We start from the raw sequence: 13,825 nt of genomic DNA, 5'->3' as shown, positions 1-13,825 counted from the left end.
AGGTGCTAACAGATAGTTTGAGTTAATTATTCACTGCACTTCAAATTTGAACATGATAGCTTGAACATAAATTAAAGGGATGCAATACAATCTTACAGCACCTGCTATTCCCTGGTACTAAAATATTTCTATTTAATCTGTACACTTCACATACAAGCTTGTCAGTTGCAGATTAAAGTAAAGTGATGCAACAAAAACTTACAGCATTTGCTATTCCCAGGTGCTAACAGATAGTTTTTTTAATTAATCACTGCACTTCACATCCTAGCATGTCATCTTGAAAGTAAATTAAAGTGATGCAAGAGAAGCTTACAGCATCTCGTAGTCCAACGTGCTAACAGATAGATTTTTGAGGAATCACTGCACTTCACATTCAGGCATGTGAGTTGGAGAGTAAATGAAAGTGATGCAAAAAAAACTTACAGCATCTGCTATTCCCAGGTGCTAACAGATAGTTTTTTTTATTAATCACTGCACTTCACATTTGAGCATGTCAGCTTGAAAGTAAATTAAAGTGATGCAAGAACAGCTTACAGCACCTGGTATTCCTAGGTAGGGTCCCACCTCAGTACTATTCAGGCCCAAACTTGCTTAGCTTCCAAGGTCAGATGAGATTGGGCGTTCTCAAGCTGGTGTGGCCATAAGCCTTAAACACTTACTCAAATTGCCTAATCATAGCAAATATGATCAAAGACCAATCTGACAATTTTTTTTATTAATCCCTGCACTTGACATTCTAGAATGTTATCTTGAATGTAATTAAATGATGCAATAAAAGCTTACAATACGGAGCTGGTATACGGAGGCACTAATTATTCACTGCACTTCAAATTTGAACATGATAGCTTGAACATAAATTAAAGGGATGCAAACAATCTTACAGCACCTGCTATTCCCTGGTACTAAAATATTTCTATTTAATCTGTACACTTCACATACAAGCTTGTCAGTTGCAGATTAAAGTAAAGTGATGCAACAAAAACTTACAGCATTTGCTATTCCCAGGTGCTAACAGATAGTTTTTTTAATTAATCACTGCACTTCACATCCTAGCATGTCATCTTGAAAGTAAATTAAAGTGATGCAAGAGAAGCTTACAGCATCTCGTAGTCCAAGGTGCTAACAGATAGATTTTTGAGGAATCACTGCACTTCACATTCAGGCATGTGAGTTGGAGAGTAAATGAAAGTGATGCAAAAAAAACTTACAGCATCTGCTATTCCCAGGTGCTAACAGATAGTTTGAGTTAATTATTCACTGCACTTCAAATTTGAACATGATAGCTTGAACATAAATTAAAGGGATGCAATACAATCTTACAGCACCTGCTATTCCCTGGTACTAAAATATTTCTATTTAATCTGTACACTTCACATACAAGCTTGTCAGTTGCAGATTAAAGTAAAGTGATGCAACAAAAACTTACAGCATTTGCTATTCCCAGGTGCTAACAGATAGTTTTTTTAATTAATCACTGCACTTCACATCCTAGCATGTCATCTTGAAAGTAAATTAAAGTGATGCAAGAGAAGCTTACAGCATCTCGTAGTCCAACGTGCTAACAGATAGATTTTTGAGGAATCACTGCACTTCACATTCAGGCATGTGAGTTGGAGAGTAAATGAAAGTGATGCAAAAAAAACTTACAGCATCTGCTATTCCCAGGTGCTAACAGATAGTTTTTTTTATTAATCACTGCACTTCACATTTGAGCATGTCAGCTTGAAAGTAAATTAAAGTGATGCAAGAACAGCTTACAGCACCTGGTATTCCTAGGTAGGGTCCCACCTCAGTACTATTCAGGCCCAAACTTGCTTAGCTTCCAAAGTCAGATGAGATTGGGCGTTCTCAAGCTGGTGTGGCCGTAAGCCTTAAACACTTACTCAAATTGCCTAATCATAGCAAATATGATCAAAGACCAATCTGACAATTTTTTTTATTAATCCCTGCACTTGACATTCTAGAATGTTATCTTGAATGTAATTAAATGATGCAATAAAAGCTTACAATACGGAGCTGGTATACGGAGGCACTAATTATTCACTGCACTTCAAATTTGAACATGATAGCTTGAACATAAATTAAAGGGATGCAAACAATCTTACAGCACCTGCTATTCCCTGGTACTAAAATATTTCTATTTAATCTGTACACTTCACATACAAGCTTGTCAGTTGCAGATTAAAGTAAAGTGATGCAACAAAAACTTACAGCATTTGCTATTCCCAGGTGCTAACAGATAGTTTTTTTAATTAATCACTGCACTTCACATCCTAGCATGTCATCTTGAAAGTAAATTAAAGTGATGCAAGAGAAGCTTACAGCATCTCGTAGTCCAAGGTGCTAACAGATAGATTTTTGAGGAATCACTGCACTTCACATTCAGGCATGTGAGTTGGAGAGTAAATGAAAGTGATGCAAAAAAAACTTACAGCATCTGCTATTCCCAGGTGCTAACAGATAGTTTGAGTTAATTATTCACTGCACTTCAAATTTGAACATGATAGCTTGAACATAAATTAAAGGGATGCAATACAATCTTACAGCACCTGCTATTCCCTGGTACTAAAATATTTCTATTTAATCTGTACACTTCACATACAAGCTTGTCAGTTGCAGATTAAAGTAAAGTGATGCAACAAAAACTTACAGCATTTGCTATTCCCAGGTGCTAACAGATAGTTTTTTTAATTAATCACTGCACTTCACATCCTAGCATGTCATCTTGAAAGTAAATTAAAGTGATGCAAGAGAAGCTTACAGCATCTCGTAGTCCAACGTGCTAACAGATAGATTTTTGAGGAATCACTGCACTTCACATTCAGGCATGTGAGTTGGAGAGTAAATGAAAGTGATGCAAAAAAAACTTACAGCATCTGCTATTCCCAGGTGCTAACAGATAGTTTTTTTTATTAATCACTGCACTTCACATTTGAGCATGTCAGCTTGAAAGTAAATTAAAGTGATGCAAGAACAGCTTACAGCACCTGGTATTCCTAGGTAGGGTCCCACCTCAGTACTATTCAGGCCCAAACTTGCTTAGCTTCCAAGGTCAGATGAGATTGGGCGTTCTCAAGCTGGTGTGGCCATAAGCCTTAAACACTTACTCAAATTGCCTAATCATAGCAAATATGATCAAAGACCAATCTGACAATTTTTTTTATTAATCCCTGCACTTGACATTCTAGAATGTTATCTTGAATGTAATTAAATGATGCAATAAAAGCTTACAATACGGAGCTGGTATACGGAGGCACTAATTATTCACTGCACTTCAAATTTGAACATGATAGCTTGAACATAAATTAAAGGGATGCAAACAATCTTACAGCACCTGCTATTCCCTGGTACTAAAATATTTCTATTTAATCTGTACACTTCACATACAAGCTTGTCAGTTGCAGATTAAAGTAAAGTGATGCAACAAAAACTTACAGCATTTGCTATTCCCAGGTGCTAACAGATAGTTTTTTTAATTAATCACTGCACTTCACATCCTAGCATGTCATCTTGAAAGTAAATTAAAGTGATGCAAGAGAAGCTTACAGCATCTCGTAGTCCAAGGTGCTAACAGATAGATTTTTGAGGAATCACTGCACTTCACATTCAGGCATGTGAGTTGGAGAGTAAATGAAAGTGATGCAAAAAAAACTTACAGCATCTGCTATTCCCAGGTGCTAACAGATAGTTTGAGTTAATTATTCACTGCACTTCAAATTTGAACATGATAGCTTGAACATAAATTAAAGGGATGCAATACAATCTTACAGCACCTGCTATTCCCTGGTACTAAAATATTTCTATTTAATCTGTACACTTCACATACAAGCTTGTCAGTTGCAGATTAAAGTAAAGTGATGCAACAAAAACTTACAGCATTTGCTATTCCCAGGTGCTAACAGATAGTTTTTTTAATTAATCACTGCACTTCACATCCTAGCATGTCATCTTGAAAGTAAATTAAAGTGATGCAAGAGAAGCTTACAGCATCTCGTAGTCCAAGGTGCTAACAGATAGATTTTTGAGGAATCACTGCACTTCACATTCAGGCATGTGAGTTGGAGAGTAAATGAAAGTGATGCAAAAAAAACTTACAGCATCTGCTATTCCCAGGTGCTAACAGATAGTTTGAGTTAATTATTCACTGCACTTCAAATTTGAACATGATAGCTTGAACATAAATTAAAGGGATGCAATACAATCTTACAGCACCTGCTATTCCCTGGTACTAAAATATTTCTATTTAATCTGTACACTTCACATACAAGCTTGTCAGTTGCAGATTAAAGTAAAGTGATGCAACAAAAACTTACAGCATTTGCTATTCCCAGGTGCTAACAGATAGTTTTTTTAATTAATCACTGCACTTCACATCCTAGCATGTCATCTTGAAAGTAAATTAAAGTGATGCAAGAGAAGCTTACAGCATCTCGTAGTCCAACGTGCTAACAGATAGATTTTTGAGGAATCACTGCACTTCACATTCAGGCATGTGAGTTGGAGAGTAAATGAAAGTGATGCAAAAAAAACTTACAGCATCTGCTATTCCCAGGTGCTAACAGATAGTTTTTTTTATTAATCACTGCACTTCACATTTGAGCATGTCAGCTTGAAAGTAAATTAAAGTGATGCAAGAACAGCTTACAGCACCTGGTATTCCTAGGTAGGGTCCCACCTCAGTACTATTCAGGCCCAAACTTGCTTAGCTTCCAAGGTCAGATGAGATTGGGCGTTCTCAAGCTGGTGTGGCCATAAGCCTTAAACACTTACTCAAATTGCCTAATCATAGCAAATATGATCAAAGACCAATCTGACAATTTTTTTTATTAATCCCTGCACTTGACATTCTAGAATGTTATCTTGAATGTAATTAAATGATGCAATAAAAGCTTACAATACGGAGCTGGTATACGGAGGCACTAATTATTCACTGCACTTCAAATTTGAACATGATAGCTTGAACATAAATTAAAGGGATGCAAACAATCTTACAGCACCTGCTATTCCCTGGTACTAAAATATTTCTATTTAATCTGTACACTTCACATACAAGCTTGTCAGTTGCAGATTAAAGTAAAGTGATGCAACAAAAACTTACAGCATTTGCTATTCCCAGGTGCTAACAGATAGTTTTTTTAATTAATCACTGCACTTCACATCCTAGCATGTCATCTTGAAAGTAAATTAAAGTGATGCAAGAGAAGCTTACAGCATCTCGTAGTCCAAGGTGCTAACAGATAGATTTTTGAGGAATCACTGCACTTCACATTCAGGCATGTGAGTTGGAGAGTAAATGAAAGTGATGCAAAAAAAACTTACAGCATCTGCTATTCCCAGGTGCTAACAGATAGTTTGAGTTAATTATTCACTGCACTTCAAATTTGAACATGATAGCTTGAACATAAATTAAAGGGATGCAATACAATCTTACAGCACCTGCTATTCCCTGGTACTAAAATATTTCTATTTAATCTGTACACTTCACATACAAGCTTGTCAGTTGCAGATTAAAGTAAAGTGATGCAACAAAAACTTACAGCATTTGCTATTCCCAGGTGCTAACAGATAGTTTTTTTAATTAATCACTGCACTTCACATCCTAGCATGTCATCTTGAAAGTAAATTAAAGTGATGCAAGAGAAGCTTACAGCATCTCGTAGTCCAACGTGCTAACAGATAGATTTTTGAGGAATCACTGCACTTCACATTCAGGCATGTGAGTTGGAGAGTAAATGAAAGTGATGCAAAAAAAACTTACAGCATCTGCTATTCCCAGGTGCTAACAGATAGTTTTTTTTATTAATCACTGCACTTCACATTTGAGCATGTCAGCTTGAAAGTAAATTAAAGTGATGCAAGAACAGCTTACAGCACCTGGTATTCCTAGGTAGGGTCCCACCTCAGTACTATTCAGGCCCAAACTTGCTTAGCTTCCAAAGTCAGATGAGATTGGGCGTTCTCAAGCTGGTGTGGCCGTAAGCCTTAAACACTTACTCAAATTGCCTAATCATAGCAAATATGATCAAAGACCAATCTGACAATTTTTTTTATTAATCCCTGCACTTGACATTCTAGAATGTTATCTTGAATGTAATTAAATGATGCAATAAAAGCTTACAATACGGAGCTGGTATACGGAGGCACTAATTATTCACTGCACTTCAAATTTGAACATGATAGCTTGAACATAAATTAAAGGGATGCAAACAATCTTACAGCACCTGCTATTCCCTGGTACTAAAATATTTCTATTTAATCTGTACACTTCACATACAAGCTTGTCAGTTGCAGATTAAAGTAAAGTGATGCAACAAAAACTTACAGCATTTGCTATTCCCAGGTGCTAACAGATAGTTTTTTTAATTAATCACTGCACTTCACATCCTAGCATGTCATCTTGAAAGTAAATTAAAGTGATGCAAGAGAAGCTTACAGCATCTCGTAGTCCAAGGTGCTAACAGATAGATTTTTGAGGAATCACTGCACTTCACATTCAGGCATGTGAGTTGGAGAGTAAATGAAAGTGATGCAAAAAAAACTTACAGCATCTGCTATTCCCAGGTGCTAATAGATAGTTTGAGTTAATTATTCACTGCACTTCAAATTTGAACATGATAGCTTGAACATAAATTAAAGGGATGCAATACAATCTTACAGCACCTGCTATTCCCTGGTACTAAAATATTTCTATTTAATCTGTACACTTCACATACAAGCTTGTCAGTTGCAGATTAAAGTAAAGTGATGCAACAAAAATTTACAGCATCTGCTATTCCCAGGTGCTAACAGATAGTTTTTTTAATTAATCACTGCATTTCACATCCTAGCATGTCATCTTGACAGTAAATTAAAGTGATGCAAGAGAAGCTTACAGCATCTCATAGTCCAATGTGCTAACATATAGTTTTTTGATGAATCACTGCACTTCACATTCAGGCATGTGAGTTGGAGAGTAAATGAAAGTGATGCAAAAAAAACTTACAGCATCTGCTATTCCCAGGTGCTAAAAGATAGTTTGAGTTAATTATTCATTGCACTTCAAATTTGAACATGATAGCTTGAACATAAATTAAAGGGATGCAATACAATCTTACAGCACCTGCTATTCCCTGGTACTAAAATATTTCTATTTAATCTGTACACTTCACATAGAAGCTTGTCAGATGCAGATTAAAGTAAAGTGATGCAAAAAAACTTACAGCATTTGCTATTCCCAGGTGCTAACAGATAGTTTTTTTAATTAATCACTGCAATTCACATCCTAGCATGTCATCTTGAAAGTAAATTAAAGTGATGCAAAAGAAGCTTACAGCATCTCGTAGTCCAAGGTGCTAACAGATAGATTTTTGAGGAATCACTGCACTTCACATTCAGGCATGTGAGTTGGAGAGTAAATGAAAGTGATGCAAAAAAAACTTACAGCATCTGCTATTCCCAGGTGCTAACAGATAGTTTTTTTTATTAATCACTGCACTTCACATTTGAGCATGTCAGCTTGAAAGTAAATTAAAGTGATGCAAGAACAGCTTACAGCACCTGGTATTCCTAGGTAGGGTCCCACCTCAGTACTATTCAGGCCCAAACTTGCTTAGCTTCCAAGGTCAGATGAGATTGGGCGTTCTCAAGCTGGTGTGGCCATAAGCCTTAAACACTTACTCAAATTGCCTAATCATAGCAAATATGATCAAAGACCAATCTGACAATTTTTTTTATTAATCCCTGCACTTGACATTCTAGAATGTTATCTTGAATGTAATTAAATGATGCAATAAAAGCTTACAATACGGAGCTGGTATACGGAGGCACTAATTATTCACTGCACTTCAAATTTGAACATGATAGCTTGAACATAAATTAAAGGGATGCAAACAATCTTACAGCACCTGCTATTCCCTGGTACTAAAATATTTCTATTTAATCTGTACACTTCACATACAAGCTTGTCAGTTGCAGATTAAAGTAAAGTGATGCAACAAAAACTTACAGCATTTGCTATTCCCAGGTGCTAACAGATAGTTTTTTTAATTAATCACTGCACTTCACATCCTAGCATGTCATCTTGAAAGTAAATTAAAGTGATGCAAGAGAAGCTTACAGCATCTCGTAGTCCAAGGTGCTAACAGATAGATTTTTGAGGAATCACTGCACTTCACATTCAGGCATGTGAGTTGGAGAGTAAATGAAAGTGATGCAAAAAAAACTTACAGCATCTGCTATTCCCAGGTGCTAACAGATAGTTTGAGTTAATTATTCACTGCACTTCAAATTTGAACATGATAGCTTGAACATAAATTAAAGGGATGCAATACAATCTTACAGCACCTGCTATTCCCTGGTACTAAAATATTTCTATTTAATCTGTACACTTCACATACAAGCTTGTCAGTTGCAGATTAAAGTAAAGTGATGCAACAAAAACTTACAGCATTTGCTATTCCCAGGTGCTAACAGATAGTTTTTTTAATTAATCACTGCACTTCACATCCTAGCATGTCATCTTGAAAGTAAATTAAAGTGATGCAAGAGAAGCTTACAGCATCTCGTAGTCCAACGTGCTAACAGATAGATTTTTGAGGAATCACTGCACTTCACATTCAGGCATGTGAGTTGGAGAGTAAATGAAAGTGATGCAAAAAAAACTTACAGCATCTGCTATTCCCAGGTGCTAACAGATAGTTTTTTTTATTAATCACTGCACTTCACATTTGAGCATGTCAGCTTGAAAGTAAATTAAAGTGATGCAAGAACAGCTTACAGCACCTGGTATTCCTAGGTAGGGTCCCACCTCAGTACTATTCAGGCCCAAACTTGCTTAGCTTCCAAGGTCAGATGAGATTGGGCGTTCTCAAGCTGGTGTGGCCATAAGCCTTAAACACTTACTCAAATTGCCTAATCATAGCAAATATGATCAAAGACCAATCTGACAATTTTTTTTATTAATCCCTGCACTTGACATTCTAGAATGTTATCTTGAATGTAATTAAATGATGCAATAAAAGCTTACAATACGGAGCTGGTATACGGAGGCACTAATTATTCACTGCACTTCAAATTTGAACATGATAGCTTGAACATAAATTAAAGGGATGCAAACAATCTTACAGCACCTGCTATTCCCTGGTACTAAAATATTTCTATTTAATCTGTACACTTCACATACAAGCTTGTCAGTTGCAGATTAAAGTAAAGTGATGCAACAAAAACTTACAGCATTTGCTATTCCCAGGTGCTAACAGATAGTTTTTTTAATTAATCACTGCACTTCACATCCTAGCATGTCATCTTGAAAGTAAATTAAAGTGATGCAAGAGAAGCTTACAGCATCTCGTAGTCCAAGGTGCTAACAGATAGATTTTTGAGGAATCACTGCACTTCACATTCAGGCATGTGAGTTGGAGAGTAAATGAAAGTGATGCAAAAAAAACTTACAGCATCTGCTATTCCCAGGTGCTAACAGATAGTTTGAGTTAATTATTCACTGCACTTCAAATTTGAACATGATAGCTTGAACATAAATTAAAGGGATGCAATACAATCTTACAGCACCTGCTATTCCCTGGTACTAAAATATTTCTATTTAATCTGTACACTTCACATACAAGCTTGTCAGTTGCAGATTAAAGTAAAGTGATGCAACAAAAACTTACAGCATTTGCTATTCCCAGGTGCTAACAGATAGTTTTTTTAATTAATCACTGCACTTCACATCCTAGCATGTCATCTTGAAAGTAAATTAAAGTGATGCAAGAGAAGCTTACAGCATCTCGTAGTCCAACGTGCTAACAGATAGATTTTTGAGGAATCACTGCACTTCACATTCAGGCATGTGAGTTGGAGAGTAAATGAAAGTGATGCAAAAAAAACTTACAGCATCTGCTATTCCCAGGTGCTAACAGATAGTTTTTTTTATTAATCACTGCACTTCACATTTGAGCATGTCAGCTTGAAAGTAAATTAAAGTGATGCAAGAACAGCTTACAGCACCTGGTATTCCTAGGTAGGGTCCCACCTCAGTACTATTCAGGCCCAAACTTGCTTAGCTTCCAAGGTCAGATGAGATTGGGCGTTCTCAAGCTGGTGTGGCCGTAAGCCTTAAACACTTACTCAAATTGCCTAATCATAGCAAATATGATCAAAGACCAATCTGACAATTTTTTTTATTAATCCCTGCACTTGACATTCTAGAATGTTATCTTGAATGTAATTAAATGATGCAATAAAAGCTTACAATACGGAGCTGGTATACGGAGGCACTAATTATTCACTGCACTTCAAATTTGAACATGATAGCTTGAACATAAATTAAAGGGATGCAAACAATCTTACAGCACCTGCTATTCCCTGGTACTAAAATATTTCTATTTAATCTGTACACTTCACATACAAGCTTGTCAGTTGCAGATTAAAGTAAAGTGATGCAACAAAAACTTACAGCATTTGCTATTCCCAGGTGCTAACAGATAGTTTTTTTAATTAATCACTGCACTTCACATCCTAGCATGTCATCTTGAAAGTAAATTAAAGTGATGCAAGAGAAGCTTACAGCATCTCGTAGTCCAAGGTGCTAACAGATAGATTTTTGAGGAATCACTGCACTTCACATTCAGGCATGTGAGTTGGAGAGTAAATGAAAGTGATGCAAAAAAAACTTACAGCATCTGCTATTCCCAGGTGCTAATAGATAGTTTGAGTTAATTATTCACTGCACTTCAAATTTGAACATGATAGCTTGAACATAAATTAAAGGGATGCAATACAATCTTACAGCACCTGCTATTCCCTGGTACTAAAATATTTCTATTTAATCTCTACACTTCACATACAAGCTTGTCAGTTGCAGATTAAAGTAAAGTGATGCAACAAAAACTTACAGCATCTGCTATTCCCAGGTGCTAACAGATAGTTTTTTTAATTAATCACTGCATTTCACATCCTAGCATGTCATCTTGACAGTAAATTAAAGTGATGCAAGAGAAGCTTACAGCATCTCATAGTCCAATGTGCTAACATATAGTTTTTTGATGAATCACTGCACTTCACATTCAGGCATGTGAGTTGGAGAGTAAATGAAAGTGATGCAAAAAAAACTTACAGCATCTGCTATTCCCAGGTGCTAAAAGATAGTTTGAGTTAATTATTCATTGCACTTCAAATTTGAACATGATAGCTTGAACATAAATTAAAGGGATGCAATACAATCTTACAGCACCTGCTATTCCCTGGTACTAAAATATTTCTATTTAATCTGTACACTTCACATAGAAGCTTGTCAGATGCAGATTAAAGTAAAGTGATGCAAAAAAACTTACAGCATTTGCTATTCCCAGGTGCTAACAGATAGTTTTTTTAATTAATCACTGCAATTCACATCCTAGCATGTCATCTTGAAAGTAAATTAAAGTGATGCAAAAGAAGCTTACAGCATCTCGTAGTCCAAGGTGCTAACAGATAGATTTTTGAGGAATCACTGCACTTCACATTCAGGCATGTGAGTTGGAGAGTAAATGAAAGTGATGCAAAAAAAACTTACAGCATCTGCTATTCCCAGGTGCTAACAGATAGTTTTTTTTATTAATCACTGCACTTCACATTTGAGCATGTCAGCTTGAAAGTAAATTAAAGTGATGCAAGAACAGCTTACAGCACCTGGTATTCCTAGGTAGGGTCCCACCTCAGTACTATTCAGGCCCAAACTTGCTTAGCTTCCAAGGTCAGATGAGATTGGGCGTTCTCAAGCTGGTGTGGCCATAAGCCTTAAACACTTACTCAAATTGCCTAATCATAGCAAATATGATCAAAGACCAATCTGACAATTTTTTTTATTAATCCCTGCACTTGACATTCTAGAATGTTATCTTGAATGTAATTAAATGATGCAATAAAAGCTTACAATACGGAGCTGGTATACGGAGGCACTAATTATTCACTGCACTTCAAATTTGAACATGATAGCTTGAACATAAATTAAAGGGATGCAAACAATCTTACAGCACCTGCTATTCCCTGGTACTAAAATATTTCTATTTAATCTGTACACTTCACATACAAGCTTGTCAGTTGCAGATTAAAGTAAAGTGATGCAACAAAAACTTACAGCATTTGCTATTCCCAGGTGCTAACAGATAGTTTTTTTAATTAATCACTGCACTTCACATCCTAGCATGTCATCTTGAAAGTAAATTAAAGTGATGCAAGAGAAGCTTACAGCATCTCGTAGTCCAAGGTGCTAACAGATAGATTTTTGAGGAATCACTGCACTTCACATTCAGGCATGTGAGTTGGAGAGTAAATGAAAGTGATGCAAAAAAAACTTACAGCATCTGCTATTCCCAGGTGCTAACAGATAGTTTGAGTTAATTATTCACTGCACTTCAAATTTGAACATGATAGCTTGAACATAAATTAAAGGGATGCAATACAATCTTACAGCACCTGCTATTCCCTGGTACTAAAATATTTCTATTTAATCTGTACACTTCACATACAAGCTTGTCAGTTGCAGATTAAAGTAAAGTGATGCAACAAAAACTTACAGCATTTGCTATTCCCAGGTGCTAACAGATAGTTTTTTTAATTAATCACTGCACTTCACATCCTAGCATGTCATCTTGAAAGTAAATTAAAGTGATGCAAGAGAATCTTACAGCATCTCGTAGTCCAACGTGCTAACAGATAGATTTTTGAGGAATCACTGCACTTCACATTCAGGCATGTGAGTTGGAGAGTAAATGAAAGTGATGCAAAAAAAACTTACAGCATCTGCTATTCCCAGGTGCTAACAGATAGTTTTTTTTATTAATCACTGCACTTCACATTTGAGCATGTCAGCTTGAAAGTAAATTAAAGTGATGCAAGAACAGCTTACAGCACCTGGTATTCCTAGGTAGGGTCCCACCTCAGTACTATTCAGGCCCAAACTTGCTTAGCTTCCAAGGTCAGATGAGATTGGGCGTTCTCAAGCTGGTGTGGCCATAAGCCTTAAACACTTACTCAAATTGCCTAATCATAGCAAATATGATCAAAGACCAATCTGACAATTTTTTTTATTAATCCCTGCACTTGACATTCTAGAATGTTATCTTGAATGTAATTAAATGATGCAATAAAAGCTTACAATACGGAGCTGGTATACGGAGGCACTAATTATTCACTGCACTTCAAATTTGAACATGATAGCTTGAACATAAATTAAAGGGATGCAAACAATCTTACAGCACCTGCTATTCCCTGGTACTAAAATATTTCTATTTAATCTGTACACTTCACATACAAGCTTGTCAGTTGCAGATTAAAGTAAAGTGATGCAACAAAAACTTACAGCATTTGCTATTCCCAGGTGCTAACAGATAGTTTTTTTAATTAATCACTGCACTTCACATCCTAGCATGTCATCTTGAAAGTAAATTAAAGTGATGCAAGAGAAGCTTACAGCATCTCGTAGTCCAAGGTGCTAACAGATAGATTTTTGAGGAATCACTGCACTTCACATTCAGGCATGTGAGTTGGAGAGTAAATGAAAGTGATGCAAAAAAAACTTACAGCATCTGCTATTCCCAGGTGCTAACAGATAGTTTGAGTTAATTATTCACTGCACTTCAAATTTGAACATGATAGCTTGAACATAAATTAAAGGGATGCAATACAATCTTACAGCACCTGCTATTCCCTGGTACTAAAATATTTCTATTTAATCTGTACACTTCACATACAAGCTTGTCAGTTGCAGATTAAAGTAAAGTGATGCAACAAAAACTTACAGCATTTGCTATTCCCAGGTGCTAACAGATAGTTTTTTTAATTAATCACTGCACTTCACATCCTAGCA

The 13,825-nt window shown here is 36.2% G+C and overlaps 10 pseudogenes; all 10 read right to left on the bottom strand.

Annotated features, from left to right (window-relative positions):
* Nucleotides 1-527: 527 nt before the first annotated feature.
* LOC145647475 (5S ribosomal RNA) lies at nt 528-646 on the bottom strand (annotated as a pseudogene).
* A 1,105-nt stretch (nt 647-1,751) lies between these two features.
* Nucleotides 1,752-1,870, bottom strand: LOC145648660 (5S ribosomal RNA; annotated as a pseudogene).
* Nucleotides 1,871-2,975: 1,105 nt separating this feature from the next.
* LOC145647474 (5S ribosomal RNA) lies at nt 2,976-3,094 on the bottom strand (annotated as a pseudogene).
* A 1,544-nt stretch (nt 3,095-4,638) lies between these two features.
* On the bottom strand, nt 4,639-4,757 carry LOC145647473 (5S ribosomal RNA; annotated as a pseudogene).
* A 1,105-nt stretch (nt 4,758-5,862) lies between these two features.
* On the bottom strand, nt 5,863-5,981 carry LOC145648659 (5S ribosomal RNA; annotated as a pseudogene).
* Nucleotides 5,982-7,524: 1,543 nt separating this feature from the next.
* LOC145647472 (5S ribosomal RNA) lies at nt 7,525-7,643 on the bottom strand (annotated as a pseudogene).
* Nucleotides 7,644-8,748: 1,105 nt separating this feature from the next.
* LOC145647471 (5S ribosomal RNA) lies at nt 8,749-8,867 on the bottom strand (annotated as a pseudogene).
* A 1,105-nt stretch (nt 8,868-9,972) lies between these two features.
* Nucleotides 9,973-10,091, bottom strand: LOC145644626 (5S ribosomal RNA; annotated as a pseudogene).
* Nucleotides 10,092-11,634: 1,543 nt separating this feature from the next.
* On the bottom strand, nt 11,635-11,753 carry LOC145647470 (5S ribosomal RNA; annotated as a pseudogene).
* Nucleotides 11,754-12,858: 1,105 nt separating this feature from the next.
* Nucleotides 12,859-12,977, bottom strand: LOC145647469 (5S ribosomal RNA; annotated as a pseudogene).
* Nucleotides 12,978-13,825: the final 848 nt, after the last annotated feature.

The sequence above is a fragment of the Electrophorus electricus genome, chromosome 13 (genome assembly GCF_041902795.1).
Source record: "Electrophorus electricus isolate QZ-2024a chromosome 13, ASM4190279v1, whole genome shotgun sequence".
Classification (NCBI taxonomy): Eukaryota; Metazoa; Chordata; class Actinopteri; order Gymnotiformes; family Gymnotidae; genus Electrophorus; species Electrophorus electricus.
This window is presented reverse-complemented; position numbering and strand designations above follow the sequence as displayed.